The sequence below is a fragment of the Ranitomeya imitator genome, chromosome 10 (genome assembly GCF_032444005.1).
Source record: "Ranitomeya imitator isolate aRanImi1 chromosome 10, aRanImi1.pri, whole genome shotgun sequence".
NCBI lineage: Eukaryota > Metazoa > Chordata > Amphibia > Anura > Dendrobatidae > Ranitomeya > Ranitomeya imitator.
The window spans coordinates 102487105-102505510 of record NC_091291.1 but is presented as its reverse complement, the minus strand read 5'-3'; the positions used below and the strand labels follow the sequence as shown (position 1 = coordinate 102505510).

Genomic DNA, 18406 nt, shown 5'->3' with positions numbered 1-18406 from the left:
GATGATCGCCGCATACTTAATTTGGTGAAGAAGAACCCGTTCACAACATCAACTGAAGTCCAGAACACTCTCAGTGAAGTAGGTGTATCTGTCTCTAAGTCAACAGTAAAGAGAAGACTCCATGACAGTAAATACAAAGGGTTCACATCTAGATGCAAACCATTCATCAATACCAAAAATAGACAGGCCAGAGTTAAATTTGCAGAAAAACACCTCAAGAAGCCAGCTCAGTTCTGGAAAAGTATTCTATGGACAGATGAGACAAAGATCAACCTGTACCAGAATGATGGGAAGAAAAAAGTTTGGAGAAGAAAGGGAACGGCACATGATCCAAGGCACACCACATCCTCTGTAAAACATGGTGGAGGCAACGTGATGGCATGGGCATGCATGGCTTTCAATGGCACTGGGTCACTTGTGTTTATTGATGACATAAGAGCAGACAAGAGTAGCCGGATGAATTCTGAAGTGTACCGGGATATACTTTCAGCCCAGATTCAGCCAAATGCTGCAAAGTTGATTGGACGGCGCTTCATAGTACAGATGGACAATGACCCCAAGCATACAGCCAAAGCTACCCAGGAGTTCATCAGTGCCAAAAAGTGGAACATTCTGCAATGGCCAAGTCAATCTCCAGATCTAAACCCAATTGAGCATGCATTTCACTTGCTCAAATCCAGACTTAAGACGGAAAGACCCACAAACAAGCAAGACCTGAAGGCTGCGGCTGTAAAGGCCTGGCAAAGCATTAAGAAGGAGGAAACCCAGCGTTTGGTGATGTCCATGGGTTCCAGACTTAAGGCAGTGATTGCCTCCAAAGGATTTGCAACAAAATATTGAAAATAAAAATATTTTGTTTGGGTTATGTTTATTTGTCCAATTACTTTTGACCTCCTAAAATGTGGAGTGTTTGTAAAGAAATGTGTACAATTCCTACATTTTCTATCAGATATTTTTGTTCAACCCTTCAAATTAAACGTTACAATCTGCACTTGAATTCTGTTGTAGAAGTTTCATTTCAAATCCAATGTGGTGGCATGCAGAGCCCAACTCGCGAAAATTGTGTCACTGTCCAAATATTTCTGGCCCTAACTGTATATACACAGCTAAGCATACAGTGAGGTACCTATATATACAGCTAAGCATACAGTGATGTATCTATATACACAGCATGATACAGCATGATATGCCATGGACTTCCTTACCCCCACCCTGCACCCCATCCATCGTCCCCACAGTCCCTACCCATTATCCCCACAGTCCCTACTCCCTACTCCCTATTGTACTTGTGCTTTGGCAAAACTGATGTTTATTTGGTCCTGCCAATAAAGCTTCTTTGAATTTGAATTTACACAGCTAAGCATACAGTGAGGTACCTACGCATACGGATAAGCATACAATGAAGTAGATATATATAGGTATACATACATATACACAGCTAAGCACACAGTGAGGTACCTATATACACAGCTAAGCATCGAGTGAGGTACCTATATACTGGTATACATACATGTGTACACAGCTAAGCATGCAGTGAGGTACCTATATATCCTGCTAAGCATCCAGTGAGGTATACATACATACATATATACAGATCTAAGCATCCAGTCAGGTACCTATATATACAGCTAATCATACATATATATATATATATATATATATATATACAGTGGGGCAAAAAAGTATTTAGTCAGTCAGCAATAGTGCAAGTTCCACCACTTAAAAAGATGAGAGGCGTCTGTAATTTACATCATAGGTAGACCTCAACTATGGGAGACAAAATGAGAAAAAAAAATCCAGAAAATCACATTGTCTGTTTTTTTAACATTTTATTTGCATATTATGGTGGAAAATAAGTATTTGGTCATTAATAAAATTTCATCTCAATACTTTGTAATATATCCTTTGTTGGCAATGACAGAGGTCAAACGTTTTCTGTAAGTCTTCACAGGGTTGCCACACACTGTTGTTGGTATGTTGGCCCATTCCTCCGTGCAGATCTCCTCTAGAGCAGTGATGTTTTTGGCTTTCGCTTGGCAACACGGACTTTGAACTCCCTCCAAAGCTTTTCTATAGGGTTGAGATCTGGAGACTGGCTAGGCCACTCCAGGACCTTGAAATGCTTCTTACGAAGCCACTCCTTCGTTCCCCGGTGGTGTGCTTTGGATCATTGTCATGTTGAAAGACCCAGCCACGTTTCATCTTCAATGCCCTTGCTGATGGAAGGAGGTTTGCACTCAAAATCTCACGATACATGGCCCCATTCATTCTTTCATGTACCCGGATCAGTCGTCCTGGCCCCTTTGCAGAGAAACAGCCCCAAAGCATGATGTTTCCACCACCATGCTTTACAGTAGGTATGGTGTTTGATGGATGCAACTCAGTATTCTTTTTCCTCCAAACACGACAAGTTGTGTTTCTACCAAACAGTTCCAGTTTGGTTTCATCAGACCATAGGACATTCTCCCAAAACTCCTCTGGATCATCCAAATGCTCTCTAGCAAACTTCAGACAGGCCCGGACATGTACTGGCTTAAGCAGTGGGACACGTCTGGCACTGCAGGATCTGAGTCCATGGTGGCGTAGTGTGTTACTTATGGTAGGCCTTGTTACATTGGTCCCTGGTCTCTGCAGTTCATTCACTAGGTCCCCCCGCGTGGTTCTGGGATTTTTGCTCACCGTTCTTGTGATCATTCTGACCCCACGGGGTGGGATTTTGCGTGGAGCCCCAGATCGAGGGAGATTATCAGTGGTCTTGTATGTCTTCCATTTTCTAATTATTGCTCCCACTGTTGATTTCTTCACTCCAAGCTGGTTGGCTATTGCAGATTCAGTCTTCCCAGCCTGGTGCAGGGCTACAATTTTGTTTCTGGTGTCCTTTGACAGCTCTTTGGTCTTCACTATAGTGGAGTTTGGAGTCAGACTGTTTGAGGGTGTGCACAGGTGTCTTTTTATACGGATAACAAGTTTAAACAGGTGCCATTACTACAGGTAATGAGTGGAGGAAAGAGGAGACTCTTAAAGAAGAAGTTACAGGTCTGTGAGAGCCAGAAATCTTGATTGTTTGTTTCTGACCAAATACTTATTTTCCACCATAATATGCAAATAAAATTATAAAAAAACAGACAATGTGATTTTCTGGATTTTTTTTCTCAGTTTGTCTCCCATAGTTGAGGTCTACCTATGATGTAAATTACAGACGCCTCTCATCTTTTTAAGTGGTGGAACTTGCACTATTGCTGACTGACTAAATACTTTTTTGCCCCACTGTATATATAGCTAAGCATCCAGTGGATATCATGATTAAGGGTGCTTGTTCACCAGAAACGCGTTGATATCGCATTTTAATCCATGTTGTTGCTGATCTTTTATCCTCCACTGAATATGATTTGAAGTGAATAAAGGAAGGTTTTTTTCACTACCTGGATTCCTTCATCATTTCCTTGATACATACATATACACAGCTAAGCATCCAGTGAGGTACCTACGGTATATATCCAACTAGGCATACAATGAGGTACCTATATATATATATAGCTAAGCATACAGTGAGGTACCTATATATACAGCTAAGCATACAGTGAGGTACCTATATATACAGCTAAGCATACAGTGAGGTACCTATATATCCAGCTAAGCATACAGTGAGGTACTTATATATATATAAAATATATAAAAATGGTGGCGCAAAGTGTCCCACGCTATACAACAACTCCTGCTGCAATACCAACAGATCTCCACCAAAGATTTGTCAAAAAATAAACACAATTAAAATTAAATAGATATATGCACAAAGTGCATATATCGGTATGCGCTGAAGAAATAGCGGTAACAGTAGGGACAAATAATCTATTAGAACCAAAATCCCCCGATTAAAAAAGGGGGGTAAGGAGCTGGTAATAGTCTGACAACCAAATCCACGCTGATATATTAGCACTATGTGTGATTCACAGAGGAAAAAATGAATGAGTAGCAGCGCTTAGAAGTACTCCCTACCTCCGTCGCTGATGGTAGAATATAAACGTTCCTCCTGCGAAACAGATGTCCGTGTGGTAAAGATGCTGTAAGCGGGTGGCTGCCCCGGCCGGCGGCGAGCCCCCTCCAACTGAACTCCGGGTGGAGACGGGATCCTGCAGAGCCGACGCCGCGCGTGGTAGCGGCGGTAAGAACAAACGGTGCGCAGGACCTGGGTGACGTAGTATGTCACGTGACCGAATCCCCCGGTGAGTAAGTGAATACAGGGTGCAGTTAGGACCAAACTACCGACGCGTTTCGGAGACGCCTGTCTCCTTCTTCAGGGTTCCTTATATATATAGCTAAGCATACCGTGAGGTACCTATATATCCAGCTAAGCATACAGTGAGGTACTTATATATATAGCTAAGCATACAGTGAGGTACCTATATATATACAGCTAAGCATACAGTGAGGTACCTATATATACAGCTAAGCATACACTGAGGTACCTATATATCCAGCTAAGCATACAGTGAGGTACTTATACATATATATAGCTAAGCATACAGTGAGGTACCTATATATCCAGCTAAGCATACAGTGAGGTACTTATATATATACTGCTAAGGATCCAGTGAGGTACCTATATATCCAGCTAAGCATACAGTGAGGTACCTATATATCCAGCTAAGCATACAGTGAGGTACATATATATATATATATATATATATATATATATATATAGCTAAGCATACCGTGAGGTACCTATATATATATACTGCTAAGCATACAGTGAGGTACCTATATATCCAGCTAAGCATACAGTGAGGTACCTATATATAGGTATGCATAAATATATACAGCTAAGCATACAGTGAGGTACCTATATATACAGCTAAGTATACAGTGAGGTACCTATATACACAGCTAAGCATACATTGAGGTATCTATATATCCAGCTAAGCATACAGTGAGGTACCTATATATACAGCTAAGTATACAGTGAGGTACCTATATACACAGCTAAGCATACATTGAGGTATCTATATATCCAGCTAAGCATACAGTGAGGTACCTGTATACACAGCTAAGCATACAGTGAGGTACCTATATATACAGCTAAGCATACAATGAGGTACCTATATATAGGTATACATAAATATATACAGCTAAGCATACAGTGAGGTACCTATATATACAGCTAAGTATACAGTGAGGTACCTATATACACAGCTAAGCATACATTGAGGTACCTATATATCCAGCTAAGCATACAGTGAGGTACCTATATATCCAGCTAAGCATACAGTGAGGTACCTATATATCCAGCTAAGCATACAGTGAGGTACCTATATACACAGCTAAGCATACAGTGAGGTACCTATATATACAGCTAAGCATACAATGAGGTACCTATATATACAGGTATACATACATATAAAGTACAGGTATGCAGGCAGTGAGGTACCTATATATCCACAGGTACACATACATCTAATATACAGGTATGCAGGCAGTGATGTACCTATATACACAGGTATACATACATATAAAGTATGGGTATGCAGGCAGTGAGATACCTATATATACAAGTACACATACATATAAAGTACAGGTATGCAGGAAGTGAGGTACCTATATACAGGTACACATACATATAAAGTACAGGTATGCAGGCAGTGAGGTAAATATATATACAGGTACACATACATATAAAGTACAGGTATGCAGGCAGTGAGGCACCTATATATACAGGTACACATACATATAAAGTACAGGTATGCAGGCAGTGAGGCACCTATATATACAGGTACACATACATATAAAGTACAGGTGTGCAGGCAGTGAGGCATTTATATATACAGGTACACATACATATAAAGTACAGGTATGCAGGCAATGAGGCACCTATATATACAGGTACACATACATATAAAGTACAGGTGTGCAGGCAGTGAGGCATTTATATATACAGGTACACATACATATAAAGTACAAGTATGCAGGCAGGGATGTGCCTATGTACACAGGTATACATACATATAAATTACAGGTATGCAGGCAGTGAGGTACCTATATATACACAGGTATACATATATATATAAAGTACGGGTATGCAGGCAGTGATGTACCTATATATACAGGAACACAAACATATAAAGTACAGGTATGCAGGAAGTGTGTTACGTATATATACAGGTACACATACATATAAAGTACAGGTATGCAGGCAGTGAGGTACCTATATATACACAGGTATACATATATATATATACAGTTAGGTCCATATATATTTGGACAGAGACAACATTTTTCTAATTTTGGTTATAGACATTACCACAATGAATTTTAAACAAAACAATTCAGATGCAGTTGAAGTTCAGACTTTCAGCTTTCATTTGAGGGTATCCACATTAAAATTGGATGAATGCTTTAGGAGTTTCAGCTCCTTAACATGTGCCACCCTGTTTTTAAAGGGACCAAAAGTAATTGGACAAATTCAATAATTTTAAATAAAATGTTCATTTTTAGTACTTGGGTTGAAAACCCTTTGTTGGCAATGACTGCCTGAAGTCTTGAACTCATGGACATCACCAGATGCTGTGTTTCCTCCTTTTTGATGCTCTGCCGGCCTTCACTGCGGTGGTTTTCAGTTGCTGTTTGTTTGTGGCCTTTCTGTCTGAAGTTTAGTCTTTAACAAGTGAAATGCTGCTCAATTGGGTTGAGATCAGGTGACTGACTTGGCCATTCAAGAATATTCCACTTCTTTGCTTTAATAAACTCCTGGGTTGCTTTGGCTTTATGTTTTGGGTCATTGTCCATCTGTAGTATTAAACGACGACCAATCAGTTTGGCTGCATTTGGCTGGATCTGAGCACTCAGTATAGCGGCTCTGAAGACCTCAGAATTCATTCGGCTGCTTCTGTCCTGTGTCACATCATCAATAAACACTAGTGGCCCAGTGCCACTGGCAGCCATGCATGCCCGCGCCATCACACTGCCTCCACCGTGTTCTACCGATGATGTGGTATGCTTTGGATCATGAGCTGTACCACGCCTTCGCCATACTTTTCTCTTTCCATCATTCTGGTAGAGGTCGATCTTGGTTTCATCTGTCCAAAGAATGTTATTCCAGAACTGTGCTGGCTTTTTTAGATGTTTTTTAGCAAAGTCCAGTCTAGCCTTTGTATTCTTGATGCTCATGAGTGGCTTGCACCGTGCAGTGAACCCTCTGTGTTTACTTTCATGCAGTCTTCTCTTTATGGTAGATTTGGATATTGATACGCCGACCTCCTGGAGAGTGTTGGTCACTTGGTTGGCTGTTGTGAATGGGGTTTTCTTCACCATGGAGATTATTCTGTGATCATCCACCACTGTTGTCTTCCGTGGACGCCCAGGTCTTTTTGCATTGATGAGTTCACCAGTGCTTTCTTTCTTTCTCAGGATGTACCAAACTGTAGATTTTGCCACTCCTAATGTTGCAGCAATTTCTCGGATGTTTTTTTTTCTGTTTTCACAGCTTAAGGATGGCTTGTTTCACCTGCATGGAGAGCTCCTTTGACCGCATGTTTACTTCACAGCAAAACCTTCCAAATGCAAGCACCACACCTCAAATCAACTCCAGGCCTTTTATCTGCTTAATTGAGAATGACATAGCGAGGGGATTGCCCACACCTGTCCATGAAATAGCCTTAGAGTCAATTGTCCAATTACTTTTGGTCCCTTTAAAAACAGGGTGGCACATGTTAAGGAGCTGAAACTCCTAAACCCTTCATCCAATTTTAATGTGGATACCCTCAAATGAAAGCTGAAAGTCTGAACTTCAACTGCATCTGAATTGTTTTGTTTAAAATTCATTGTGGTAATGTCTATAACCAAAATTAGAAAAATGTTGTCTCTGTCCAACTATATATGGACCTAACTGTATATATATATATATATATATATATATATATACATATATATATATATATATATATATATAAAGTACGGGTATGCAGGCAGTGATGTACCTATATATACAGGTACACATACATATAAAGTACAGGTATGCAGGAAGTGTGTTACGTATATATACAGGTACACATACATATAAAGTATAGGTATGCAGGAAGTGAGGTACCTATATATACAGGTACACATACAAATTCAAAGAAGCTTTATTGGCATGACCAAATAAGCATTAGTTTTGCCAAAGCACAAGTACAGTAGGGAGTAGGGACTGTGGGGATAATGGGTGAGGACTGTGGGGACGATGGATGGGGTACAGGGTGGGGGCAAGGAAGTCCATGGCATATCATGGCTGTCTTTCTTGCAGTCTATGGCACGCGCTCACATACCGCGCTGCTATCTCCACTGCGCTCTCTTCTTCCCCCAGCAGGATATATGTTTTCTCTTCCTCCTTTATGGAGCTGAAATCCGGGAAGAGATCGGAGAGTCTCCTGAAGTGAGTGTCCCTCACTGCTGAGTATTTGGGGCAGTGTAGCAGGAAGTGGGTCTCATCCTCCAGGTCACAGTGTTGGCACAGTCTGTCTTCTCTGGGCTTGTAGCTCTGCCTGTGTTGACCGACCTCGGTGGCCAGATTGTGGGCACTGAGTCTATACCGGCTCAGGATCTGGCGGTCTCTGGGGTCCAGGAGTTTCTCCAGATATGGAGCCAGTCTGTAGTCTCTCTGTAGACTCTGGTACATGGTCAGTTTCTGTGAGCTGCTGATTTCATTCCTCCAGACACTGACGTACCTCTCCTGCCTCTCCTCTACCATCTTCCTTATTGTGGCTTTTGTCAGGTTGATTTGGTTGACGGTTCGGTCAGGTTGGGTTTGGGTGAGCTGTTCTAGGGGTCCTGGTATGTGGGGACCACCTATATGTAGCATGGCTTTATGGTGATGGAGCTTGGGTTGTTACTCTGTAGGTGAGCCTGGAAGGACAGCACCCTCTTCACTACTGCTAAGTGCAGTGGGAATCTGCCCAGCTCAGCTCGGCAAGCACTGTTGGTGGTGCTCCGATGGATCTGGAGAAGGTGTTTACAGAATTCCAGGTGGAATATTTCTGTTGGACTGGAATCCCACTTTGACCAGTCTGGGTATGTGTGAGGGCCCCAGACTTCGCTCCCGTACAGGAGGATTGGGGTGATTATGGCATCGAAGATTTTTAGCCAGACCCTCACTGGCGGCTTCAGATGGTAGAGTTTCCTTCGGATGGCATAGAAGGTTTTGCAGGCCTTGTCCTTCAGGGTCTCTATGGCTTGTTTGAAGCTCGCTGACTGGTGAATTTCCAGGCCCAGGTAGATGTATTTGTCCATTTCTGTAAGAGCGCAGTTGTTTAGCACGAATGGAAGGTGCTGGTTCGGTGTTGGCTTTCTCTTCTGGAAAACCATGATGTTGGTTTTCTTTGCATTGATCGATAGTGCCCATGTGGAGCTCAATTTCTCCAGGATATTCAGGTTTTCTTGGAGACCTTTCTCAGTCGGTGACAGCAGCAGTAGGTCAACCGCATACAGCAAGAAAATACATATAAAGTACAGGTATGCAGGAAGTGATGTACCTATATATACAGGTACACATACATATAAAGTACAGGTATGCAGGCAGTGAGGAACCTATATATACACAGGTACACATACATATAATGTACAGGTATGCAGGCAGTGAGGTACCTATATATACAGGTACACATACATATAAAGTACAGGTATGCAGGCAGTGAGACACCTATATATACACAGGTACACATACATATAAAGTACAGGTATGCAGGCAGTGAGGCACCTATATATACAGGTACACATACATATAAAGTACAGGTATGCAGGCAGTGAGGCACCTATATATAAAGGTACACATACATATAAAGTACAGGTATGCAGGCAGTGAGGTGCCTATATATACAGGTACATATACATATAAAGTACAGGTATGTAGGCAGTGAGGCACCTATATATACAGGTACACATACATGTAAAGTACAGGTATGCAGGCAGTGAGGTACCTATATATACACAGGTACACATACATATAATGTACAGGTATGCAGGCAGTGAGGTACCTATATATACAGGTACACATACATATAAAGTACAGGTATGCAGGCAGTGAGGTACCTATATATACACAGGTACACATACATATAATGTACAGGTATGCAGGCAGTGAGGTACCTATATATACAGGTACACATACATATAAAGTACAGGTATGCAGGAAGTGAGGCACCTATATATACAGGTGCACATACATATAAAGTACAGGTATGCAGGCAGTGAGGCACCTATATATACAGGTACACATACATATAAAGTACAGGTATGCAGGCAGTGAGGCGCCTATATATACAGGTACACATACATATAAAGTACAGGTATGCAGGCAGTGAGGCACCTATATATACAGGTACACATACGTATAAAGTACAGGTATGCAGGCAGTGAGGCGCCTATATATAGGTACACATATATATAAAGTACAGGTATGCAGTGAGGCACCTATATATACAGGTACACATACATTTAAAGTACAGGTATGTAGGCAGTGAGGCACCTATATATACAGGTGCACATACATATAAAGTACAGGTATACAGGCAGTGAGGCACCTATATATACAGGTACACATACATATAAAGTACAGGTATGCAGGCAGTGAGGCACCTATATATACAGGTACACATACATATAAAGTACAGGTATGCAGGCAGTGAGGCGCCTATATATAGGTACACATATATATAAAGTACAGGTATGCAGTGAGGCACCTATATATACAGGTACACATACATTTAAAGTACAGGTATGTAGGCAGTGAGGCACCTATATATACAGGTACACATACATATAAAGTACAGGTATGCAGGCAGTGAGGCACCTATATATACAGGTACACATACATGTAAAGTACAGGTATGCAGGCAGTGAGGCACCTATATATACAGGTACACATACATTTAAAGTACAGGTATGTAGGCAGTGAGGCACCTATATATACAGGTACACATACATATAAAGTACAGGTATGCAGGCAGTGAGGCACCTATATATACAGGTACACACACATATAAAGTACGGGTATGCAGGCAGTGAAGCACCTATATATACAGGTATACATACATATAAAGTACAGGTATGCAGGCAGTGAAGCACCTATATATACAGGTACACATACATATAAAGTACAGGTATGCAGGCAGTGAAGCACCTATATATACAGGTACACATACATATAAAGTACAGGTATGCAGGCAGTGAGGCACCTATATATTGGTACACATATATATAAAGTACAGGTATGCAGGCAGTGAAGCACCTATGTATACAGGTGCACATACATATAAAGTACAGGTATGCAGGCAGTGAAGCACCTATATATATACAGGTACACATACATATAAAGTACAGGTATGCAGGCAGTGAGGTGCCTATATATACAGGTATACATACATATAAAGTACAGGTATGCAGGCAGTGAAGCACCTATATATACAGGTACACATACATATAAAGTACAGGTATGCAGGCAGTGAAGCACCTATATATACAGGTACACATACATATAAAGTACAGGTATGCAGGCAGTGAGGTGCCTATATATACAGGTATACATACATATAAAGTACAGGTATGCAGGCAATGAGGCACCTATATATACAGGTACACATACATATAAAGTACAGGTATGCAGGCAGTGAGGTGCCTATATATACAGGTATACATACATATAAAGTACAGGTATGCAGGCAGTGAGGCACCTATATATACAGGTACACATACATATAAAGTACAGGTATGCAGGCAGTGAGGTGCCTATATATACAGGTACACATACATATAAAGTACAGGTATGCAGGCAGTGAGGCACCTATATATACAGGTACACATACATATAAAGTACGGGTATGCAGGCAATGATGTACCTATATATACAGGTACACATACATATAAAGTACAGGTATGCAGGCAGTGAGGCACCTATATATACAGGTATACATACATATAAAGTACAGGTATGCAGGCAGTGAGGCGCCTATATATACAGGTACATATACATATATAGTACAGGTATGTAGGCAGTGAGGCACCTATATATACAGGTACACATACATATAAAGTACAGGTGTGCAGGCAGTGAGGTAGCTGTATATATATATATATATAAATATATATATATATACACACACACACACACACACACACACAGGTAGGGTCAGTGCATAGATTAGGAAGATACAAAGCATTCCTATATCACCTTGGTCACAGTGTTGGGGTCCTCAGCTCAGGATGCATCAGTTTATATAGGAAAGTGGTCTTGTTGCCTTCTGTGCCCTACCAGCACATACTGCATGGTGGGATTTCCTGAAAACCCCCTATTGTGTCTTCTCCATTAACCCCCTGGTGCCCGCTTACAACCTTGCAGCTTCCCATTAAACACGTGTGCTGTGAAGCATTACAAATAAAAAACATCCACGCGTGGGAGAGCTGGCATTAGACTTTATCGGATCTGACATGATGTAATTGTAATGAAATGTATCTCCTCCTAATAATATAGGCAGCAATGAGCCATCCACCCACCTCCCCTCTTACATAACACATGACAAAGGCACATCCCCAGTGCTGCCTGGATCAAGGTGAAGTTTCTTTGTTAAAACACTTTGGAGAATTTATTTTTAACAATTGGGAGACCCCTGCACAGAAATCGGGGTGTGTGTCCCCTTCATTATTATTATTATTATTTATTATTATAGCGCCATATATTCCATGGCGCTTTACATGTGAGGAGGGGTATACATAATAAAAACAGGTACAATAATCTTGAAAAATACAAGTCACAGCTGGTACAGGAGGAGAGAGGACCCTGCCCGCGAGGGCTCACAATCTTCACCTAACCTAAATATGTTTAGAATTAGGGATACCGCTACACCTTAAAGGCTTCAGACTGGTGATTTCTGAAGATTGATGGTCCTCACTCATCTACCTCTGTTGTACCCCTGGGATTGGGGTCCTTGCACCCCTTATTTGATATTTAACCCTAATCTTTCTCCAGTATTAGGGGTTCATACGTCCCTTTACCTGAAATATTCAATCTGAGACCATTTTCAAGAATTTGGGGTTGTGCTCATTCCTGAAGATGCTGCTGCTTATTAGGGGTTCATGTAACATCTGTTTCAGCTTTAGGGTGTTTCTAAAGATCTGGGGTTCCTGCAGCCCTTTACCTTTGCTTAATTTAAGGCTTTCCCTAAGACTGAAGATGCTGGTACTCCCAACCCAAGGTCTTCCTCAGTTTTCATGAATTAGGGGATCTTTTTATTCATTGCCCTTAGTCGTCATTGTTCTTGAAACATTCCAAAATTAGCTTTTTATAGACCCTTTATCCTAATTTTTCATGGTCCTTGCACCCCTTTACTTTTGTTGAACCTGACCCTATGTTAAGGATTGGGGTCATTGCACCTTTGTTCTCTGGGATCAGTAAGAGTTTCGTGCAGCCAGTAAATACAGAAGCTCTTTCTTACCTTCTGGATGGTGATTCCCAGGATCTTGAGGAACATCTCTCACAATAGCAGACACCGAGCTTGCAGCAAATGGAAGGAAGCAGCAGCTCCTCGGAGCTCCACAGCTGATCCAGACTCTCCAAAGTGAAATCCCAGGGTGCTTGTGCTAAGCAATCTCACCCCACTCAGCTTCCCTGATCCCCCGTGGGTAAGCATAGTTCCAAAGACAAGCCAGGTCTGGAGAGATCCCTTTGTGGAGCTGTGCTTTGCAGGAGCTGCCCCTCAGCCCACCAGTAACAATGGGCTCCTCTCCCTCTCTGCTGTCATTGCTCCCAACCCAGCCCTCACTTCATCATTTGGGTTGGATGTGTGTCTGAGAGGATGGTGGCAATAGAGAGCGCATGCTTCACTCTGCTTCCTCCAGCAGCCACTTCTTCTACATTATCTGAGATGGAAAATTGCAATCTGACAACTTTTGTAGATTGCAGCTTGTACACACTCTTTATTTTAGTCTGCAGCAATCCTCAGGTTTGGCTATGAGTAAAATGGAGGTTTACATGGAAGGGTTAAAACATGGACTGATGGCAGGAGAAGGTCACAGCTGTCAATCATTTACAGTTGAGCTCTAGATCCTACAGTCTTCTTCATGTCCATTCTTTCCACCTCAACGTGTAGGGTCAGTTCGGTAGATACAATGACCCAGCCTCAGACAAGGAAGGTCTAGATGTTCTTTGACAGGGTTCTCAAGCAGAGGTGCCTTGTTACCTTCATGTGTTTCATGGACTCTTCTGTGGGGTCTACTGCTTTATCACTTCCACCTTATTGTAGGTGCTTTCATTCCTATGCATCTGGGCTGGAGGAACATCATGTAATAATCAAATAAGGAACATTCAAGATATTTTAGGATCACATGTGATGAAACTGTCAGGGATGGCTTTGCTCTGATGGCTGCAGAAGGTCCCGGGGAGACAAGGTTGTCAATCAAATATCTTCTTCAAGTTGTGCCTTAGATTTTCCATAGCTTCCATCATCCATTCCAGACAGACATCAGCAGGGTCAATGTGTCATCCATCCTTGGAGGGGTGTTTGAGCAGCACTTGTTCTGTTCTTCATAGACATAGTCCTTAATTTTGAGTTGCCTCCTGTTCTTTTCTATCTACCCATGTTCTCCCTGAAGGCTTCTGCTACCTTAACCCTTTCTACCCTGATGTTTTAGCACAGATCTTTTCTCTTCAATCCTTATTGCTCTTAACCCTCGAGCCATGGATGAATGCTAGAGTCTCTTGAACTTGCATGGGAGGCTGCGGAAGCTCTTGGGAGGACATAGCTGTCAATCATCCCTCCTATCCTTGAAGTTGTGACTTGTATGTAGTCTTATCATTCCTGTTCGAAGCATGGATAGTGTGTGACACTTCTTTGGAGCGGTGTCAATGTTTGAGTGTCATCCTGCTCTCTCCAAGGTCCTCAGATGCAATCTTGAGCCCAGACTGCTCTGCTGTTCTCCAGGCATGTATCTGTCTATGCTCTGTATATTTCAGACATTTCCCTCTGCCTGAAGCCAATCATTCACCATTTTCACCTTCAGATCTACTGCTGATTTAACCCTCTCATTGCCGCACGCTCCAGCTGTCATCTCTTTTCCATTGACCATTTCTGTTGACTCTATTTGAACCTTCAGATGAAATGATCCCATTCCCCTTGGGTGGATTAATGCAACGTAAATCATTTTAGTCTCAGTTTTCCTGTTTCTAATTATAGACCATCCCGGATTCCTAGCAACGTAGTGACTTCCTGATTTCACATTGGTCTTACTATGTCGATAAATGAAATGTTGGTCTCCTTGGAGCAATACCATAATTGTTGTCTATGAGATTAAATCAATTTTTCCCAATGTCTACCGGATGCACAAGTTCCATATTTGTTCAACTTGTCTGTTCCCATATACCAGTTATATTAAATCTTTCGATACACAACTAGGGGGAGAAGTTAGCTACTTCCTGCCTCATTGATGTCACTATTAGTTTACACTAGGTATGGTGTTGGTGGGGCACTAGGGACATTCATTGGTTGGGTGGTGCCCCCTACAGTACCTCCCATTGATAGCCCTATCTTATAGTATACCATATTGTGCCCAAGTTTCAGAAAAAGCCACGTTTTCTTTAATATGTAAATGAGCTGTTAAGATCTATGCGCCGGGCATAGATCTTCCTTAGAATCTGCCTCCAGAGCTTGCATTTATTGACAGAAGGCATTACCATTGTGAGACATATAATGACTGAAACGTTCCTCTTCTGTTCTTACTGCAGAGCTGTGTGTGACTATAACCAACAAAGTACAACAGAGTTAGCACAGTACAGCAGATCTCAGCTTTGCCTCACTACAAACATATTTGCTGTTGCATGTTGTAACCCCCCCCACTCATAGTGCTTTCAACTCTGCTATACTGTCCTTTCCCTGCATATTGGCTGCCTTTGAGATGGAAGCTAAAGCAGTCGGAGGAGAACTACAGCTGCAGATGTGTTTGTAATGAGACTAAACTAAGCTCTGCTGTACTGTGTTAATTGTAGAGGGTTACAAAGATCTGGAGAAAGTTCCCTTTAAGTGTTAACTTTCTGCATCGTAATACCATTTTGTGTATTGGTTTATGCTACATCTCTAACCTAATATCAAATTGCTGCGGTTTCTGGAGGAAAGCAACTATGTTTTCTAATTTCATAAAAGCAATTTAAATAAGACTTGTCACCGTTTTGTTTTACAAATAGTTACATTAACTACAAAATTAGAAAATCAGAATTCCTGACCAATCGAGTGTTATTCCTTCAAGAATTCTATGACAACTGGGTGTAGCCAATGGGGGTGTGTCCTGACACAAACTATGGCACTGTCCAATCGGTGGTGAGAGTATCAGACTGTTCAGAGACACACCCCTCTAGGAAGTCCAATGTTAACACCCAGATGCCGATATATCCATACATTTCCATGGGTAATAAAAGGGACACAGAGCAATGCAGAATTATAGGAAAAGATTATCCTAAATTACTTTGCGGGGAATACAAGCACTTATTAAAACCGACGTGTCAGGAAAGATGATTGCTTATCTGTAATCTTCATCTACTTCACAGATGATTTCATAGGATAAGGAGAGGAACAAAGCTCCAGGGAAGCCTTTACTCATAATTATTTACATAAATTCACTTAAGTATGAAAGATCTTCAAACGCTTTTATCAGATTATCGTGTTTTTCAATGCGATACTTACAAGTTGTTCTTACGATTGATGGCATTCTGCATGAAATCCTACATATAGTGAATGTAGATAACGGCACGGAGGGTGAAATTGTGACCCTAAATACTTACAACCTATCAGTGAGTGTCAATAAGGTGGAAGCCTCCCGGCTCGGAGATCAAATACGCCTTACCATAAGAGAACGATGGGAAAACTTCAGCACTTCAAGCATTACAGGGCATTAAGGCTATTTTAAGCTTTCTCTGCTGAAATTGGCTGACGGAGTAATATGGTTTGAAAGGCAGGGAGAAAAAAAAACCTCGAGAGTTGTGAGCGAGAATATGCTTTATTTGGCACAAATGCTGTTTTGTGTTTTACATGGCTTCGAGATATTTGTCAAGACGAACGCAACGTACTCGGCTGAATATACTCTATAGAATCTCAGAAAAAAGGATCTATTCCATAGACATTGTCATCACTGTCCCCACTGGGGCTCACAGTCTACATTCCCTATCAGTATGTCTTTGGAGCGTGGGGAAACCGGAGAACCCGGAGGAAACCCACGCAAACATGGGGAGAACATACAAACTCCTTGCAGATGTTGTCCTTGGTGGGATTTGAACCCAAGACCCCAGCGCTGCAACGTAACAATGATACCCACTGAGCCACCATACAGTGCTAACCACTGAGCCACCATACAGTGCTAACCACTGAGCCACCATACAGTGCTAACCACTGAGCCACCATACAGTGCTAACCACTGAGCCACCATACAGTGCTAACCACTAAGCTACCATACAGTGCTAACCACTAAGCCACCATACAGTGCTAACAACTGAGCCACCATACAGTGCTAACCACTGAGCCACCATGCAGTGCTAACCACTGAGCCATCCTACATTGCTAACCACTGAACCACCATACAGTGCTAACCACTGAGCCACCATACAGTGCTAACCACTGAGCCACCATACAGTGCTAATCACTGAGCCACCATACAGTGCTAACCACTGAGCCACCATACAGTGCTAACCACTGAGCCACCATACAGTGCTAACAACTGAGCCACCATACAGTGCTAACCACTGAGCCACCATGCAGTGCTAACCACTGAGCCATCCTACATTGCTAACCACTGAGCCACCATGCAGTGCTAACCACTGAGCCATCCTACATTGCTAACCACTGAGCCACCATACAGTGCTAACCACTGAGCCACCATACAGTGCTAACCACTGAGCCACCATACAGTGCTAATCACTGAGCCACCATGCAGTGCTAACCACTGAGCCATCCTACATTGCTAACCACTGAGCCACCATACAGTGCTAACCACTGAGCCACCATACAGTGCTAACCACTGAGCCACCATACAGTGCTAATCACTGAGCCACCATACAGTGCTAACCACTGAGCCACCATACAGTGCTAATCACTGAGCCACCATACAGTGCTAACCGCTGAGCCACCATACAGTGCTAATCACTGAGCCACCATACAGTGCTAATCACTGAGCCACTATACAGTGCTAACCACTGAGCCACCATACAGTGCTAATCACTGAGCCACCATACAGTGCTAACCACTGAGCCACCATACAGTGCTAACCACTAAGCCACCATACAGTGCTAACCACTGAGCCATCCTACATTGCTAACCACTCAGTGCTAACCACTTATCCACTCTACAGTGCTAACCACTGAGCCACCATACAGTGCTAACTACTGAGCCATCCTGCTGCCCAATTA

General features: G+C 42.1%; 1 protein-coding gene across 2 annotated transcripts in view; it reads right to left on the bottom strand.

The window, feature by feature from the left end:
• GPR153 (G protein-coupled receptor 153) overlaps positions 1–13804 on the bottom strand; it is a 93669-nt gene extending 79865 nt beyond the window's left edge. The window contains exon 1 of one of the 2 annotated variants that reach the window (XM_069742902.1): positions 13455–13804. The gene's annotated coding sequence lies outside the window, so the exon portion shown is untranslated. Of the gene's footprint in view, positions 1–12193; positions 12464–13454 lie in introns of those variants that run through there. The other variant, XM_069742903.1, reaches the window with a different exon arrangement.
• Between the last annotated feature and the right edge of the window lie 4602 nt (positions 13805–18406).